At 53.0% G+C, this 20,139-nt stretch overlaps 1 protein-coding gene and 1 pseudogene across 1 annotated transcript in view; one reads left to right on the top strand and one right to left on the bottom strand.

Annotated features, from left to right (window-relative positions):
• The window catches only part of arid3c (AT rich interactive domain 3C (BRIGHT-like)), an 85,011-nt gene that overhangs the window by 13,231 nt on the left and 51,641 nt on the right, over positions 1 to 20,139 (top strand). The window lies entirely within an intron of this gene.
• Positions 1,105 to 19,043, bottom strand: LOC146561846 (coiled-coil domain-containing protein 106-like; annotated as a pseudogene).

Genomic DNA, 20,139 nt, shown 5'->3' with positions numbered 1-20,139 from the left:
TAGTGTGTGATTTTTTTTTTTTTTTACTGTACAGGCTATACAGTACATAGACTCAAAATTCACATGTGTAATGTAACTGAAATGTTTAATTTTGTGGGCTACAAAAAATAATGAAGTTATAGACTATATTTATATGAAACGTGTATATTTACTGCATTTGAACCATATGTAGCACCTGCAGATGTGTTTTAAAAAGGCTTTGATTTTGCCACCTCGTTTGATTTTCATGCCACCCTAAGAAGATTTCTCTAGTTCCACCCCTGCACTCGACTATTAGAGAAGAATAATGCACTGCGCCACCAAGCAAAAAGTACCACTTTAAAATAAGACTCCCCTTATAGATGGCTAATAAATAGTTTATAGCTATATTATTAATTAATCTGTAAATGCTTTATAAACCATTATTAATGCTTTATAAACCATTATTAATGGTTTATTATGCATTAGTTAAGGGTGAGAAAGAGAAAAAACTGGCCGGTTTCTTGCCAAATAGTGAGCCAAATGTGTTCACCTATATATTTCATCTAGAGTTGCTATATTAAACATTTCAGACTAAGTTACTATCCTGTAAGCACAATCAGCATTTGTAAACCTATTTTTTATCATATAAAATTGTACTTCATAAATACATTATAAATATCCACAACTATCAATCGGAGCCTTGTTGTAAAGTGTAAAGCATGACACCATTTATTTATGATCAACAAACATTTCTAAGTATTACTTGGCATTATTATAAAAAGTATAAAGCACCAACAGTTATTTAGTATTGCTAAACTTATATACAAGCATTTTAAAGATAACTAAAACTATATTAAGGAAACAAATCCCATCCCTAAATCCACCACTGGCATAAAACAAAGGAAAATTATAATAATTATAACATAATAAATGATTATACCTTAACTGAAACTGCACAGCTGTATTATTTACTCTACACACATTTATACAAATCAAAATATTAAAAAAACCCAATAAAATAAACTAACAGGTAAATCTCTTAGTTGTGTGGAAACTCAACACATATGTGAACAGATCTTTGAAAAACGGTTGGTTTTGCAGATCTTTGCTTCAGTTCAATATGTTCAAAACAAACAAAACCACTTAGAACAAATTAGGGTTTCCGACAGATTTCCCTCTTCGAATTGGAAGCAAAGTACCAGCCGCCTTCATACCTTCTATTTTGTTTTTTACTTCATCACTGCCTTGAATTGCAGCCTCACATCGCTTAAGCTAGTACCGTCTCTCCACTAGGCCTGTTGGACAGTAGCTCCTGGAAAACATTGGGGACCGCAATAGCAAGCTCCCCAACTGATGAAGTGGACACAACAGTGTTCCTGTCGAGCCCATGCTTCTGGAAAGCTTTGGTCATGGTCTTCGTCTCTGGAAATGTCTTGAGGAGGGATTTGTATCGCTGCACAATGTCATTTAGCGTTTGAACTGAAAATGAAAACAAAGCAAATAATTAGAAAAGCAAATGCACAAAGCATACTAATCTATACATATATATACACACATAGACAGATATGTACAGAGTAGTTTTTAGAACAAATTAAAATCATAATACTATTGTCATGGCTACTGAACGGACCCACGCGCAGACAGTTCTTTCAAGGAAACAAAAGGGGATTTATTTACAATAGGGATCACCTTAGTGCAAAAAAATATGTACAGTGAGTTGGGAGGGGGTCCAGGGCTCCAGGGAGAGAAGGGGGGGGGGGGGAATCCACACACACGCTTCCTCTTCCACTCAGTCACCGCCACCGCTCCTCCGCACACACGCACTCCTCTTCAGCCGCACTCGCTCCAACACTCCACACACTGCCCCACTTGGACAGGTCCGGTGATTCGGTCCAGAATCTACAGACAGAAGGTCAAAGGTTAGTTCCACAACATAAAACACGTGTAAGCGATTCTTCTTTGAATATGCCGCGAGCACGAACTCAGGTGGTTCGACGTTCCAGCGGTGAGCTGCTCTGTGCCACTGCCTTAAATAGCAGCTGGGGAAATCAGCCAGATCAGCCGCAGGTGGACACCATCCACCGGGGTGCGTGGGCCAAGAGTGAGAGCCCGTAATGAGCTCCACCCAGGCAGAGAGGAGGAGGAGAGACAAAAAACTAAAACTAACAACAACAAAACCTGTAGCCAGCGTGGGCCAACCAGAGAGACACGGGGACCGTGACAGTACCCCCCCCCTTAACGGGAGCCTCCCGGCGACCCACCAGGCTTATCCGGATGAAGGCGATGAAAGTCGGCAACCATCCCGGGATCCAACACAGCGGAGCGGGGAACCCAGCAACGTTCCTCAAGGCCATAACCCTCCCAGTCCACCAGATAGTGAAGACCCCTCCCGCGATGGCGAGAGTCCATGATGCGGGAGATCGTGTAGGCAGGGAGGCCACCAATGACCCGAGCGGGCGGAGGGGGCCTGGAAGGAGGGCACAATGGACTGGAGAGACACGGCTTAATCTGAGACACATGGAAGACATTGTGTATCTTCATGTTGCGCGGCAACTTAAGGCGAACAGAAACAGGGTTTATCAAAGCAGCAATTTCAAAAGGCCCGATGAAGGTTGAGGTGAGCTTCTTCGATTCGGCATGAACAGGAACAAAGCGTGTGGACAACCAAACCTTTTGACCGATGGTGTACTCAGGAGCGTGAGTGCGGCGCCGGTCAGCCAGACGTTTGTAGCGTTCTTTCGTGCGCAGCAAGGCCGCACGGGTGGCCCTCCAAACCCGGCGACACCTACGAAGGTGAAACTGGACCGAAGGGACAAAGTGCTCACCTTCCAGAGCAGGGAACAGAGGAGGCTGATACCCCAGGCCTCAAACGGAGATTGCCCTGTAGCTGAAGACGTCAGGCTGTTGTGGGCATATTCCACCCAGGGCAGTTGGTCGCTCCAGATGGTTTGGTTGGAAGCAACTATGCAGCGCAGAGCGGTCTCCAGCTCCTGGTTAGTGCGCTCAGTTTGTCCGTTGCTCTGTGGGTGGTAACCAGAGGAGAGACTGACCTTGGCTCCTAGCGCCGAGCAGAACTCCTTCCACACACGAGAGGTGAATTGCGGCCCACGATCCGAGACCACGTCCTCCGGGATGCCATGGAGGCGGAACACATGATGCGTGAGATGCCGAGCCGTCTCCAGAGCCGTCGGGAGCTTGGGGAGTGCAACAAAATGCGCAGCCTTTGAAAAGCGGTCAACAATAGTCATTATAGTGGTGTTACCTGCTGACTGTGGGAGGCCGGTAACAAAATCCACCGCGATATGGGACCACGGCCGAGACGGTGTGGGTAAAGGTAGCAGCAAGCCGGCCGGAGGTTGATGTCCCAGCTTGTTGCAGGCGCAGGTTGAACAGGCAGAGACGTACTCCCAAACGTCTCGTGATAATGTGGGCCACCAGAAGTAGCGCTGAAGGAAGGTGATCATTCTGTGTACTCCTGGGTGACATGTGAAGCGGGCAGTGTGAGCCCAATGCAGTACCTGAGACCGAGTGGCCGATGGAACAAAGAGCCGCCCCGCTGGTCCTCCTCCTGGATCTGGTTCAGCCCGCTGAGCCTCACGAATGGCCGACTCGATTTCCCATGTTATTGTACCAACGGCACAAGTCGCTGGCAGGATGGGCTCAGGGTCCTGCCTCTCCTCAGGCACCGAGAACTGCCGTGATAGGGCATCCGGCTTCACATTCCGCGAGCCCGGTCTGTAAGAGATTGAAAAGTTGAAACGGGTGAAAAAAAAAACCCACCTGGCCTGTCGAGCGTTGAGACGTTTTGCTGTTTGCAGGTAAGCCAGGTTTTTGTGGTCCGTCCATACAATGAATGGCTGAGCCGTGCCCTCCAACCAGTGCCTCCATTCCTCCAAGGCTAGTTTTATAGCCAAGAGCTCCCGGTCTCCCACGTCATAGTTGCGTTCGGCTGGGGAGAGGCGGCGAGAGAAGAAGGCACAGGGCCGTAGCTTACCCTCTCGCTGTTGTGAGAGCACCGCGCCGACCCCCGAGTCGGAGGCATCCACCTCCACAATGAATTGGAGTCGCAAGTCAGGCTGAGCCAGGATGGGTGCGGTGGTGAATCGGTCCTTGAGCTGTGTGAAGGCCTTTTGGGCCGCCTGATCCCACTGAAAAGAGAACTTAGGAGAGGTTAAGCGGGTCAAAGGCAGAGCGATTTTACTGAAGTCCCTAATGAACTGGCGATAAAAGTTGGCAAAGCCGAGGAACTGCTGAAGCTGACGGCGATCAGTTGGTTCCGGCCATTCCACAACAGCTTTGATCTTGGCCGGATCCGGTTTGAGGTTACCCTGGTCAATTATGTAACCCAGGAACGCCACTGTTTGAACGTGGAATTCACATTTCTCCCCCTTTTGTCATGAATCGCCGTGCGGCAGGCAGGAGTAGGACCCAAAATGCAGGACTCACAGGCACGAGGGAATAAACTCAAAAGGCAGCTTTATTGCGTAACAGAAGATGATAGGCGATACAAAACTAGACTGGGAAAAACTAACATAAGGCTCACCAGGAAACACGGGGGAAATCACAAACCAAGAATTCACAGAGAGGCACAGGGAGATCCACACACGGCATGAGGGACGACGTCACGCTGAACAGAGGGAGACGCAGACAGAAATACACAGGGTTAACGAGGGGAGTGGGAACACACGGGGAACACAGGTGACATTGATAGCCATAACGAGACAGGGCGGGGTGAACTGAACACTGGCGGGAGAGGTGAAACAGGGAGCACAGAGGTTCAGACAGGAGGAGAGAGAGCACGAGTAGAACACCAACGTAACAGGCAGGGGAGACACGGAATAAACACGAAAGGGGACGAGGGCTCATAAATACATAGAGGGGCACACAGGGAGACATGAAGGGCAAGGGATCAAAACTAGAAGCCATAAAATAAAATCACACACAAGTACAATAATACGAAAATCACAAAGAACTAAAAACGCTGGGTCAGGAGACCCAGGACCGTGACAGTACCCCCCCCTCAAGGGCTGGCTCCAGACAGCCCAAACACAGAAAAACAAAACCAAACAGAAAACAACCCAGGGCGGGCGGCGGGGGCCCAGGACGGAGGGCTCGGAACAGAAAACAAAAGAGCACAGAAAACACCGGAGCCCAAGAAAACAACCCAAAACACAGAGCAGTTCAGGGGGCCGACCGTGCGGAAGGCAACGGCGGAGACGCGGAAACAGTTCAGGAGGCCGACCGTGCGCAAGGCAACGGCGGCGACGCGGAAACAGTTCAGGAGGCCGGCCGTGCGCAAGGCAACGGCGGCGACGCGGAAACAGTTCAGGAGGCCGGCCGCGCGCAAGGCAACGGCGGCGGCGAAGGAGACGACGGAGCAGTTCAGGAGGCCGACCGCGCGGAAGGCAGCGGCGGCGGCGAAGGAGACGACGGAGCAGTTCAGGAGGCCGACCGCGCGGAAGGCAGCGGCGGCGGCGAAGGAGACGACGGAGCAGTTCAGGAGGCCGACCGCGCGGACGGCAGCGGCGGCCCTCCAGTCCCAGACGTGCCGGCCATGGCCCGGTGGGCGCAGGGCCAGACGAGGCAGCTGATGAGGATGCTGGACCAGACGAGGCAGCTGATGAGGATGCTGGACCAGACGAGGCAGCTGATGAGGATGCTGGACCAGACGAGGCAGCTGATGAGGATGCTGGACCAGACGAGGCAGCTGAAGAGGAGGCTGCGGCAGACGAAGGCTCTGAAGAGGAGGCTGCGGCAGACGAAGGCCCTGAAGAGGAGGCTGCGGCAGACGAAGGCTCTGAAGAGGAGGCTGCGGCAGACGAAGGCTCGGAGGCCGGGCCAGGCGAGGTTGCAGAGGCTGAGGCCGGGCCAGGCGAGGTTGCAGAGGCTGAGGCCGGGCCAGGCGAGGTTGCAGAGGCTGAGGCCGGGCCAGGCGAGGTTGCAGAGGCTGAGGCCGGGCCAGGCGAGGTTGCAGAGGCTGAGGCCGGGCCAGGTGATGACGAGGCGGTCGCAGATGGCGGCTGGACAGGCTCCTCGGGCCCTCCAGCTGATGCGGCGTGAGGCTGAACGGGCCCCTCGGACCCTCCAGCGGAGACAGGAGGCTGAACGGGCCCCTCGGACCCTCCAGCGGAGACAGGAGGCTGAACGGGCCCCTCGGACCCTCCAGCGGAGACAGGAGGCTGAACGGGCCCCTCGGACCCTCCAGCGGAGACAGGAGGCTGAACGGGCCCCTCGGACCCTCCAGCGGAGACAGGAGGCTGAACGGGCCTCTCGGACCCTCCAGCGGAGACAGGAGGCTGAACGGGCCTCTCGGACCCTCCAGCGGAGACAGGAGGCTGAACGGGCCTCTCGGACCCTCCAGCGGAGACAGGGAGGTGCTGGCCGGGCTCACTGGAACCCCCAGCGGACGAGGTAGATGGCGGCGTGGGAGCCGCGGAGTCCTGGATGAGCTCATCCGAGCTTCCAGCAGGAGCTGAAGTAGAGCCAGAGAGGATTGGGACCCCGGGCTCAATGTTAAGCTGGCTAGAAAACCGCACTGCTACGGGGAACTGGGCCAAAGGTTCAGGTGCGAGCTGAGCTGCTGGACACACGGGGACCTGAGCTGCTGGACACACGGGGACCTGAGCTGCTGGACACACGGGGACCTGAGCTGCTAACGGTGGAGAAGTAAATGACTGCACAGGGGACTGAACTGATGTCTGTAGTAACGGTGGTGGTGAGAGTGGAGTAGGTGGTGGAGTTAATGACTTCACAGGGGAATGAACTAGAGGTAGTGACGGTTGTGGTGCTGGTGGTTGAGTGGGTGACTGTGCTAAAGGAGGCTGCACTGGGGACAGCAGGGCTGCAGGAGACTGCACTGGGGACACTGGAGACTGCACTGGGGACACTGGAGACTGCACTGGGGACACTGGAGACTGCACTGGGGACACTGGAGACTGCAGTGATGGTTGTAGTGGAGGTGTAACGGGTGAAGGAGTGGCTGAAGTGGCTGTGGGTCGGACGGCTAGTGGCTCAGCTACAGGGTATGGCAACGGCAGGGCTATGGGTTGAATGACTGGCTGAGTAGCAGCCTGAGTGGCTGGGTGTAGTGACGGTTGTGGTGGAAGAGAAACAGGTGGCAGTGTGGATGATGGAGCTAAGGGCGACTGAGTGGCAGACCGAACTGATGACTGAAGCGATGGTAGAGGTGAAAATGGAGCTTGTGGTGGAGTTAAGGGCTGAGCTAACGGGGACACAGGAGACTGAACTGAGGGTGGCTGCGAGGGAGCTAACGGAGCTGTGAAGGACTGCGAGGGAGCTAACGGAGCTGTGAAGGACTGCGAGGGAGCTAACGGAGCTGTGAAGGACTGCGAGGGAGCTAACGGAGCTGTGAAGGGCTGCGAGGGAGCTAACTGAGCTGTGAAGGGCTGCGAGGGAGCTAACTGAGCTGTGAAGGGCTGCGAGGGAGCTAACTGAGCTGTCGATAAGGCTGATGATTCCTCTACCAACTGAGCTATTGACTGGGCTAAGGATTGAAATAAGGTTTGTAGTAAGTCAGGCTGTGGATGTGACTGTGCTATGGGAAGCGAGGCTGAATGTGGTGGAGGTGGCGACTGAGCTTCGGGCCGGGCGGCTAACAGAGCTTCGGGCCGGGCGGCTAACAGAGCTTCGGGCCGGGCGGCTAACAGAGCTTCGGGCCGGGCGGCTAACAGAGCTTCGGGCCGGGCGGCTAACAGAGCTTGGGGCGAAAATGGTGGTGGTGGAGTTGGTGTCTGGGCTACAGGCGGCTTCTGAGCAGGAAACACAGGACACTGAGCTACAGGTGGCTGCTGAGCAGGTGACACTGGAGACTGAGCTACAGACGGCTGCTGAGCAGGGGACTGAGCTGAAAGCGGACGGGCAGCTGACTGAATAAACATAGCTCCAGAATAAACAGTTCCAGATGAAACAGTCTTAACTCCTGGGTCCGAAGGAGCATCAGAAGCACAGTCTTTTGAACCACAGTGGAAACGATCGCTCTCAAAATAAATACTGTCATTTTCTGGAACAGGAGGAACAGAAGATCTAGAGTTCATGAAGCCGACGTTAGCGGCCTTGGGGGAAACGGTACGTTTATCCCTCGACACAGAAGGCGAACGTAGGGGGACTTTGTCACTCACCCTAGGCGGTTGGTCGAGAAGAGTCCCAGGCTCCTGCTGTGAAGTGGAAACGCTGGGTGAGTCGGGCGGCACGATAATAATCCCTAACATCTTGTAGAAGGCTTGTGCAGGCGTGAGCTGATTGCTTGCAGGCTCGTAGTAATCCTCCCGGGACCGGCTGGAGCGTTTTCTGCGAGACCTGGGCGTCCGCGGAGAGGAAGCAGGTGAGTGGACCGAAGGGTAAGCAGCTAGTGAGGAGCGGCAGCACGGAGGCCCTCCAAGCACTAGCCGAGTCCCGTCAAAACGGGAGCTGCGCTTCCACGGTGAGTCCGCTGGATCCATTACTGGTGACGTCGTACTGTCATGAATCGCCGTGCGGCAGGCAGGAGTAGGACCCAAAATGCAGGACTCACAGGCACGAGGGAATAAACTCAAAAGGCAGCTTTATTGCGTAACAGAAGATGATAGGCGATACAAAACTAGACTGGGAAAAACTAACATAAGGCTCACCAGGAAACACGGGGGAAATCACAAACCAAGAATTCACAGAGAGGCACAGGGAGATCCACACACGGCATGAGGGACGACGTCACGCTGAACAGAGGGAGACGCAGACAGAAATACACAGGGTTAACGAGGGGAGTGGGAACACACGGGGAACACAGGTGACATTGATAGCCATAACGAGACAGGGCGGGGTGAACTGAACACTGGCGGGAGAGGTGAAACAGGGAGCACAGAGGTTCAGACAGGAGGAGAGAGAGCACGAGTAGAACACCAACGTAACAGGCAGGGGAGACACGGAATAAACACGAAAGGGGACGAGGGCTCATAAATACATAGAGGGGCACACAGGGAGACATGAAGGGCAAGGGATCAAAACTAGAAGCCATAAAATAAAATCACACACAAGTACAATAATACGAAAATCACAAAGAACTAAAAACGCTGGGTCAGGAGACCCAGGACCGTGACACCTTTACAAAGAGTCTGTTCTCCAGCAGCCGCTGCAGGACCTGTTTTACATGGGTTACATGTTCGGTTTCAGTCTTAGAGAAAATCAGGATGTCGTCCAGATAGACGAAAACGAACCGATCTAGGAAATCACAGAGCACGTCGTTAACCAACGCTTGGAAGATGGCTGGGGCGTTGGTTAGCCCGAAAGGCATCACCAGGTACTCGAAATGACCGAGGTGTGTGTTAAAAGCGGTTTTCCACTCATCGCCGTCTCGGAGTCTGACCAGGTGATATGCATTTCGGAGGTCCAGTTTGCTGAACATGGTGGCCCCGTGAAGGAGTTCGAATGCAGATGAGAGAAGCGGGAGAGGATATTTATTCCTGACTGTAATTTTGTTCAGCCCCCGGTAATCAATGCAAGGACGTAGCGATTTGTCCTTCTTCTCAACAAAGAAAAAACCAGCCCCTTCCGGGGACGAGGAAGGGCGTATTATGCCAGCAGCCAAGGATTCTGAGATGTAAGTCTCCATTGCTTCCCGCTCAGGCCGCGAGATGCTGTACAAGCGGCTCGTAGGTAACGGAGCCCCAGGAAGCAATTCAATGGCGCAGTCGTACGGCCGGTGGGGGGGTAACAACCTCGCCCTGTCTTTGCAAAACACCTCGGCCAAGTCGTGATAAACTGGCGGCACAGAGGAGAGGTCCGGTGGTTCCAAAGCCGGGGGCGGTTCGACAGTAGAGGCGAGGGGAGGGGCTGATCTAAGACAGTTCATATGACACTCCTCCCCCCACCCAGACACGCACCCCCTCTTCCAATTTATGCGCGGATTGTGTTGCTGCAACCAGGGGTGGCCCAAAACCAGGGGGGCGTGCGGAGCCTGAAACACAAAAAGGCTGATTGTCTCAGAATGATTGCCAGATAACGTGAGGGTAACCGGCTCCGTAACATGAGTGATGTCTGGTAGGCGCTGCCCCGACAAAGCAGAAACACGAAGGGGGTGTGGCAACGGGTCGGAGACCAAGTTTAAGCGTTTGGCGAGGTGTGAGTCAATGAAGTTTTGTTCGGCGCCAGAGTCTATTAAAGCGGAGAGAGAGTGTGTCATGGTTTGCTTAGTTATCTTGGCTGGCAGCAGAAGACGTGGAGGAGAATCTTGAGAGAGCCCGCCCACCAGTATTCCTGCCTTTACTGGCGGGCGCCCCCTTTTGATCGCAACGGGCAGGTTGCCACGAAATGGCCTGTCTTGCCACAAAACAAGCACTCACCCGAAACCAAACGGCGATGGCGCTCAGTGGCGCTAACCCGGGAGTGCCCCAACTGCATGGGTTCCTCCTGGTCCAACTCCTCCCTTCGCTCACGGAGCTCTGCCTGGGCTCCTCCGGGCACCGTCTTGGGCTGGCCCGAAGGCTCATGAAAGGGGTGGAGCCGGGAACTCCGTCGTGCACGCAGGCGGCCGTCTACTTTCACACACAAACTCATTAAAGCATCTAGCGAGGAGGGCAATTCCCGCATGGCTAATTCATCTTTTAACTCCTCACAAAGGTTATTTAGCAGGGTACAACATAATGCATCCTCACCCCAGCCGGTCTCCTCAGCCAGAATCTGGAAGTCAATGGAGTAGTCTGCCATACTCCGCTTCCCCTGCTTCAGGTTCAGCAACCGATGAGCTGCTGCTTCGGCGCCGGATCCCTTCTCAAAAACATTTTTAAATTTCGAGAGAAAAACAGCATAGGTTATGTCTGGATTGGCTTTAAGCGCTGCCTGTGCCCACAGCAGCGCGCGGTCACGTAACAGCTGTACAAAGAATGCGATTCTTGCTCCATCATCTTCAAACAAACGTCTCTGTTGGCGGAAAACCAAAGAGCACTGCGTCAAAAATCCTGCACATTTTGACAGCTCACCAGAGAAGGGCTCAGGGGCAGGTAGACGGAGTCCTGCGGTGCCTGGCTCCAGAGCAGAGGGGGCTGTTACTTCAGCTGCTGCCGGCTCCACAGCTTGGGCTTCGGCGCCTTGCGGGGCGGGGTGAGCCGCCGAGGGCGTTCCTTCCAGCGGTGTAAGCCGAGCCACTGCCTGGGTGAGGGACGCAATCTGGCCAAGCAGGTGTGAGAACATCGCCTCGTGGCGGACCAGCACCGTCTCCTGTGACGCAAGGGCTCGCTGGACTGGGTCAAGGTCTGCTGGGTCCATATTCTGGCTGGAACGTTCTGTCATGGCTACTGAACGGACCCACGCGCAGACAGTTCTTTCAAGGAAACAAAAGGGGATTTATTTACAATAGGGATCACCTTAGTGCAAAAAATATGTACAGTGAGTTGGGAGGGGGTCCAGGGCTCCAGGGAGAGAAGGGGGGGGGGGGGAATCCACACACACGCTTCCTCTTCCACTCAGTCACCGCCACCGCTCCTCCGCACACACGCACTCCTCTTCAGCCGCACTCGCTCCAACACTCCACACACTGCCCCACTTGGACAGGTCCGGTGATTCGGTCCAGAATCTACAGACAGAAGGTCAAAGGTTAGTTCCACAACATAAAACACGTGTAAGCGATTCTTCTTTGAATATGCCGCGAGCACGAACTCAGGTGGTTCGACGTTCCAGCGGTGAGCTGCTCTGTGCCACTGCCTTAAATAGCAGCTGGGGAAATCAGCCAGATCAGCCGCAGGTGGACACCATCCACAGGGGTGCGTGGGCCAAGAGTGAGAGCCCGTAATGAGCTCCACCCAGGCAGAGAGGAGGAGGAGAGACAAAAAACTAAAACTAACAACAACAAAACCTGTAGCCAGCGTGGGCCAACCAGAGAGACACGGGGACCGTGACAACTATCTTTTATGTCACATTTATAGTATCCTCTTCTGTAAAATCTTCTCTTCCAAAATCTTTTGCTCACCACGCTGCCGGAGCTTCTTCTGCTCCTTCTTGGGTTTCTTGACTCTTGAATGCTTTTTCTTGTATTTGTGCTTTCGCTTCTTTGGGGATGAAGATGAGGATGACCACACAGACAATACAGATGAAGATGCGGAAGATGAATCTGAGTTTTCAGAACCCTTCGAGGAAAATGGATCATTGAATGGTTCGTCTTTAGGTGGCTCTGCAGGATGCAAACAACAAAATGGCTGCTTTTAGAAACAAGATATTTGACACCACTCAGATTACACTGAGTGACAAAGATGTGCAGAGTAGCTGCTACTTCAAAGCCCCCTGCTTTTCAATTACACAATTGATGATTTAGTAAGCTTATGTGCTTAAACAGAATGACAATTTTGTTAAAGAAAATCATCATGTGAATAAAGTGTATTAAAAAAAAATTCCCCACTCGCCCCTGCGGGCGGTTTATCCTTCAAGCTCGGGTCCTCTACCAGAGGCCTGGGAGCTTGAGGGTCCTGCAGTATCTTAGCTGTTCCCAGGACTGCGCTGGAGCCACTCGCCTAGCTTGGGAGTCACCGCACCTAGTGCTCCGATTACCACGGGGACCACCGTTACCTTCACCCTCCACATCCTCTCGAGCTCTTCTCTGAGCCCTTGGTATTTCTCCAGCTTCTCGTGTTCCTTCTTCCTGATATTGCTGTCATTCGGAACCGCTACATCGATCACTACGGCCGTCTTCTTCTGTTTGTCTACCACCACTATGTCCGGTTGGTTAGCCACCACCATTTTGTCCGTCTGTATCTGGAAGTCCCACAGGATCTTAGCTCGGTCATTCTCCACCACCCTTGGGGGCATCTCCCATTTTGACCTCGGGACTTCCAGGTTATACTCGGCACAGATGTTCCTGTACACTATGCCGGCCACTTGGTTATGGCGTTCCATGTATGCCTTGCCTGCTAGCATCTTGCACCCTGCTGTTATGTGCTGGATTGTCTCTGGGGCATCTTTACACAGCCTGCACCTGGGGTCTTGCCTGGTGTGATAGACCCCAGCCTCTATGGATCTTGTGCTCAGAGCTTGTTCTTGTGCTGCCATGATTAGTGCCTCTGTGCTGTCTTTCAGTCCAGCTTTGTCCAGCCACTGGTAGGATTTCTGGATATCAGCCACCTCCTCTATCTGCCGGTGGTACATACCGTGCAGGGGCCTGTCCTTCCATGATGGTTCCTCGTCTCCCTCCTCTTTCTTGGGTTTCTGCTGCCTGAGGTATTCACTGAGCACTCGGTCAGTTGGGGCCATCTTCCCAATGTATTCTTGGATGTTTGTTGTCTCATCCTGGACTGTGGTGCTGACACTCACCAGTCCCCGGCCCCCTTCCTTCCGCTTAGCGTACAGCCTCAGGGTGCTGGACTTGGGGTGAAACCCTCCATGCATGGTAAGGAGCTTTCTTGTCTTTATGTCAGTGGCTTCTATTGTTAGGTTTTGTATTGTTGATTGTCATTTATGCTTAGAAATATTTAACCATATATGCTTAGAGGTGTATAATCGATTGTGTAGTGATAGGATGTGTTGTGGAGGTAAGCATCAACGACACAGCTCTCAGTTCTCACTCCTTCTTTATTCGTCTCCAACATCAACTGCGCATATCGCGCCACAAAACACAGGAACACACTTCCTCTACACTGGGTGTGAGTGGAGCCCTCTAGTGGTCCACCACACATGCCCCCCCCCCCCCCCCCCCCCGAACACCCAGCAGAACTAGTCCAGGACCCGGGGCTTAAGCAAACGGCCGGAGCGGCTGAACTGGGGGGGTGGGGAACTGACAGAGGGCAACCCAGCCTGGGAGCGAGGCTGGCACTGGCGGTCAGAAAAAGCTGAAGACGACTCGGACTCCGTTGATTTCGGGTTGCTCCTGGGGGAAAAAACAGAATCCATCAGCCCGGTGGCAGGTGGGCGGCCGCGGCGAGGGGCCTGGGCCGGGACCACCTGATCCTCTTGCATAACATGTGCAGGCTTAAGTCTGTCAACAGAGACAACTTCCTGCCGACCGCCAAAGTCCAAAACGAAATGTTTGTTGCCTGGTTTAAGAACCCTGAATGGCCCGTCATATGGTGGACGCAGCGGAGTCCTATGGGCATCGTGCCTGACGAAAACGAAACGAGCAGAGTCCAATGAACTCGGAACAAAGGTGTCAGGCAGGCAGTGGTGCACAGGACCAGGAACAGGAAATGAGTTTCTTGGGGGGCGAAAAGGCAACAAAGAGGTATCGAAACATGGGGGAGGGCTCTCAGGTAAGAATTCCCCGGGGACCCGGAGAGGCTGGCCGAGGACCAGTTCAGCCGGGGAAACCCCGAGGTCTTCTTTAACCGCGCTACGCAAACCCAGCAAAACCCACGGAAGACGTTCGACCCAGTCGCCACTTGTCAAGGAAGCACGGAGCGCGGCCTTAAGTGACCGGTGAAACCGTTCGCACATCCCATTAGCTTGCGGGTGGTATGCTGTGGTGCGGTGGACCTTGACTCCCAGGCCGTCAGCCATAGCAGACCAAAGCTCGGAAACAAACTGGGGGCCCCTGTCCGAGGTAATGTCAGCAGGGGGGCCGAAACGTGAAACCCACGTTGACAAAAATGCCCTGGCCACCGTCGCCGCTGTCGTGGACGCCAGGGGTACCGCCTCCGGCCACCTGGTTGTGCGGTCCACCACAGTCAAAAGGTGCGTGAAACCCTGTGACTGCGGCAAGGGACCAACCAGGTCCACATGAACCTGATCGAAACGCCTACCCGGGACACGGAAAGGCTCGAGGGGTGCCTGTGTGTGCCGGTGGATTTTCGAGCGTTGGCATGGGATACAAACCGCCGCCCATTCTTTCACCGTCTTGCGAAGGCCCGGCCAAACAAACCTGGCGCTGACCAGCTTGACCGAGGCCCGGACGCCGGGATGAGAGAGGGCATGCACCGAGTCAAAAACACGACGACGCCACGAAAGGGGAACCACCGGGCGGGGGCGGCCGGTGGAAACGTCGCAAAGAAGCCGCGGACCGCCGTCCCACACCGGGGTGTCCTCCAGCACGAGGCCCGTTTTTGTTGACTGAAGGGCAAGGACGTCCGGGTCAGCACGTTGCTCGGCGGCCATGGCAGCGTAGTCAATGCCGACATACACCGGAGAAACCAACACACGTGAGAGACAGTCAGCGACGTGATTGGACTTACCAGCCACATGCTGAATGTCTGTGGTAAACTCAGAAATGGCCGCCAACTGGCGCTGCTGGCGTGCGCTCCATGGGTCAGAGACCTTGGACATCGCAAACGTCAAAGGTTTGTGGTCAACGTACGCAGCAAAGTTGCGACCCTCGAGGAAAAAACGAAAATGCCGTGTTGCGAGGTGCAGGGCCAGCAACTCCCTGTCAAAAACACTGTACTTGCGTTCAGCATCCCGGAGCGTACGACTGAAAAAGGCGAGCGGTTGCCAGAGACCTGAAACCCGCTGTTCCAACACTCTGCCCACTGCCACGTCCGAGGCGTCGGTGGTCAATGCGATCTCCGCCGACGGAAGCGGGTGGGCCAGCAGGGCGGCGTCAGCCAGCGCAGACTTGGCTGCGGAAAACGCACGGACGCGTTCAGGCAGCCAGTCAACCGGATCTTTGGCTGTTTTACCTTTTAAGGCAGCATAGAGTGGCTGTAGCAGGTGGGCAGCTCTGGGGAGAAAGCGGTTGTAAAAATTTATCATCCCCAAGAACTCCTGCAACGCTTTAACCGACGTGGGACGCGGGAAAGCCGAAACGGCCTGGACTCTGTCGGGCAACGGAACCACACCTTCAGCGGAAATGCGGTGCCCGAGGAAATCCAGAACAGGCAACCCAAACTGGCACTTGGAAGGGTTGATGATCAGGCCGTGCGCTTCCAAACGCTGGAAAACCTGGCGCAGATGGGACTCGTGCTGGCTCGCTGAGCAGCTGGCCACCAATATATCGTCCAGATAAACAAAAACGAACGGCAGCCCACGCAAAACTGAGTCCATCAGCCACTGAAAGGTCTGGGCGGCACCTTTCAGGCCAAATGGCATGCGCAAAAACTCGAACAAGCCGAAGGGGGTAATGACAGCGGTTTTAGGAACGTCTTCGGGGCGCACGGGAACCTGGTGATACCCCCGCACCAAGTCAATTTTAGAAAAAATCGACGTTCCGGCAAGATTGGCAGAAAAATCCTGAATGTGGGGGATGGGGTAACGGTCATTCTCCGTGGCATTATTTAAACGGCGGAAATCTCCGCATGGCCGCCACCGACCGTCCGATTTGGGCACCATGTGAAGCGGAGTGGCCCATGCACTGTTCGAACGCTGTACAATGCCAAGGCGCTCCATGGCTGCAAACTCTTCCCGAGCGACGGACAATTTCGCGGGGTCGAGGCGGCGCGCGCGCGCGAACACCGGGGGCCCGACCGTGGGAATATAATGCTCAACCCCATGCTTCGTTACCGTGCTAGAGAAATTAGGGACAGACAGCGATGGAAACTCTAAAAGCAAACGCTGAAAAGCATCCCCGGAGGTCACTACATTAGCCCGAATCAGGGGCTCGGCGGCCCGAGTAAAACAGGGTAGCGAAGAAAACGAGAGAGCATTGATTAAACGTCTGTTAGCGACATCGACAAGTAGTCCATGAGCACACAGGAAATCAGCACCCAAAATAGGTACAGAGCTAGCAGCAACAACAAAGTTCCACTGGAAATCCCGGCCATGAAAACAAACAGTCACCAACCTTTCCCCAAACGTTTTGATGGGAGAGCCGTTAGCTGCAATGAGCTGCGGCCCACAGTTCGCTGCTAGTCCGTCGGCAGCGGTAGGGGGAAGGAGGCTCTTCTGGGAGCCGGAGTCCACGAGAAAACGTCTCCCGGAGCGCGAGTCCTCTATGAAGAGCAGCCTTTCTGTATTGCCAGCGGTCGCGGCTGCTACGGCGCGCTGGCGGGTCCGTTTCCCTGGGCCGTGAAAGCGCAAGGCGGCAGGCAGCGACGCGCTCTGTCGCCAAAACGCTGATGGTAGAAACAGATGCTCTTTCCGCGGTGCCGGCGTGTAGCAATCCCTGCCGTCAGCAAGGGGGCGGATGCTCCAGGGGAGGCAGGTGGAGGCGTGGAAGGTGCCGCCGGCGTGTCCGTAGCCAGGGCGTGAACGTCGAAAGTGCGGCTAGCCAGGAGAATGCGATCCGCTTCTTGAGCCAGGGAGCGATAATCCTTCGCAGGCAGAAGCGGAGAGTTCGCGAGGACAGCTCTCACGGCGGCCGGTAGTTGGCGAAGGAAGAGGTGCACGAAGAGGAAACCACCGTCATCCAGCCCGAGCAACGATAGCATGTTCTCCATGAGCTCAAGCGCGGTACCGCCACCCAAGCCTGACAGGTTGAGGAGCTTTTCGGCTCGTTCGGCGTCGGAGAGGGCATAGCGCCGAAGAAGCAGCTCTTTGAGGGCGGCGTATTTCCCTTGGGCGGGTGGGTCCCGGAGGAGCGCCATCGCGCGACGGGTGGCCAGCGGGTCGAGCGAGGCCACCACATGGTGATACTTCGTGTCGTCAGCCGAGATGCCGCGAAGGGCGAACTGAGCCTCCACGTGTACGAACCATGACGGGGGGTCATGGAGCCAAAAGTCCGGCAGTTTCAGCGCCACAGCGAACGTAGCTGCAACAGGAGGCGGAGGTCCGGCGGCCGCTGATGCATCCATAGCGGAGTGTGCGTTATCTACGGCCCGTTGCATGCTCGAGTCAGGGGTCACCAATGTGGAGGTAAGCATCAACGACACAGCTCTCAGTTCTCACTCCTTCTTTATTCGTCTCCAACATCAACTGCGCATATCGCGCCACAAAACACAGGAACACACTTCCTCTACACTGGGTGTGAGTGGAGCCCTCTAGTGGTCCACCACAGTGTGATCTTTAACAGGCTGCAAAGGCTTGGTGTGTATTCCACACTGGAATGCACACCTACATCCTGGGAGCATGAGAAGAGGTCGTACCTTGTTTTATTGTTTTTTGGTAGGATAAACGTGGCTATATCTGTTTTAGGCTAAGTGCCTTTTGTTTAGATGAACTGTTGGACTTCCAGACCAGCAGGTTTAGGGAAGTCATTTATGGGGTCACACTCTGACCCCACACACACACACACACACACACACACATACACACACATACACACACACACACACGCACACACACACACACACACACACACACACACACACACACACAGTATTCTTTGTTCACATGTATACCTATGTAAGATGTTATATGTTAATGACCCTATGCATATTCATGAAACCACAATAAAAGGAGTGCTATGGGGAACCTGGCTAAGAGTCTGACGGAGGTCAAGTGGTGGAACGACACTTGGCTCCAGGCAGGTGTCCCTCATGCATGAGTAAGAAAAAGAACTTTGCCTACTTCGTGTCTTGCTTGCTGTGTAATTATATTGTCTTCAACGTTCCAGCGAATAGGTTCAAGCTACAAACCTATCATCTATCTCCTCCTTTGGCCAGCCTATTACCCCAGCAGGGTACCTGATCACAGGCAGGGTGTAGGTGTTGATGATAGCTGACTTCGGAGAAAATGTCTCTCTCCTTCCAGTTCTTCAGTTCTCTTCTTTTGCCACTCCAGTTTCTCCTTAAGAAAAGTCAGTTTCTCTCACTCCTTGTTAAGAAGGGCAGTTGCAGTAGGGGCAGGATTAGAAGAAGAATCTAAAGTACAAACAATTATTAAATGACAATACTAAAATAATTTATAATCTAAACTTGGGAAAAATATTGATTAAAACGCTCACAACTTGAATTTATAAAAAGCCACTTTGTAAAAAAAGTTATGTTATATACACCTATGGTGGTTCAGACGTTTCTAAATCAAGGCAAATAATTCTTATGTGTACTGCCTTACTGGGGTGGTTAATATAAATTTAATGATGCACATAAACAAAACTAAAAATATACAACTAAGTGATATCAATTTTTGGAATAACCAATAGCAATAGAGCTATTCACATGTTATGTGATGTTAGTTAGCCACTGTAGCTAGCAGCCAAATGGCTCGGTAGCTAGGTAGCTAGCAATATACTCACCGTCATGTCTAACTGCTGATGTCGTTGGCTTAGTGCAATCTAGATCTTTTTGTATCTCTTCGAACATGTACTAACAAATTTTTATCTTCTGCTCCATCCATGGCGCGGCAACTTGAACGAGTGCCTTCAGTGTGTCTGTTCGTGCCCCTGTGGCTTGACCTTCCAGAGCGCTCCACTGGCTGTCGCGCTCTGATAGGAGGGGCTTTATTTCCTTAATAAAGTTAACTGTGATTGGATGTTTGTATAAGCTCCTCTGCGTTTAAATAGACCCTGTGCACGAGAAAATGCTAACTTCCTGGTTTGAGACCGGATGTGGGGTTGTACATTTCCGGTAGCTTTGCTACTGCGAAGATATACTCCAAAATCCAAAACTCGAAAACTGAAAGAGTTACAAAGAGCAGAAGGTGGGAACACTCACCGCTGTTGTGTCATAAAAAATCTAATGATCAATTTTGACGTTTAAAGAGTTTCGATCGATCAGTTGTTTACATCACTCAACACAAGCAGAATTGCATCACTGCAGCAGAAGACACATCGTCCACATGCAGAAGCACATCTCTGTATAGTGACTGGTCTTATGATTTAAACAGGCAAATGTTCAGCATTCAAACTACAGGTGAAGAACAGTCAAACCAGATGTTTCCCGTTATGTCGAGATCAGCTAGTCAAGTACACACCTACACAGCATGTTAACAAACCGTGAAAAAAGCCACACAAAAAATGAATGATTGCTGATAAGGGTTTCTATACATTAGTATGTACGAAGGGTATGTTTTGACTTACCTTCAAAATTACAGCGGTCCCTCGCTATAACGCGGTTCACCTTTCACCTCGCTGTTTCGCAGATTTTTTAGTGCAAGTTTGCATGCTTATTTTTACGTCACATTGTGTCCTGCGTCCTGATCGCTGCAGACGATCTCCTCCGTGACGTCTCTCCTGTACAGTACAGAATCGCTGCATCGATGCTAGCAGTGTGACTCTGAAATGCAGTGCTGTATGTCCACGATGTCCACCAAACGTTTTGCACCATCTGAAAATAAAATTGGCTGCTTGATTTCACCTCTCGCTGGTTATTTTTAGAACATAACACCCGCGATAAACGAGGGACAGCTGAGAAATATAACATTTAAATCCTTTTCTCTTTTGCTCTGAGGCGCGGGGAA

Source organism: Mchenga conophoros, linkage group LG12 (assembly GCF_057382185.1).
Source record: "Mchenga conophoros isolate Kocher_MC1m ecotype Shallow Benthic linkage group LG12, M_conophoros_male_GT1.1, whole genome shotgun sequence".
NCBI lineage: Eukaryota > Metazoa > Chordata > Actinopteri > Cichliformes > Cichlidae > Mchenga > Mchenga conophoros.
Note: the sequence above shows the minus strand (reverse complement) of the source record. Positions and strands in the feature narration are given on the sequence as shown.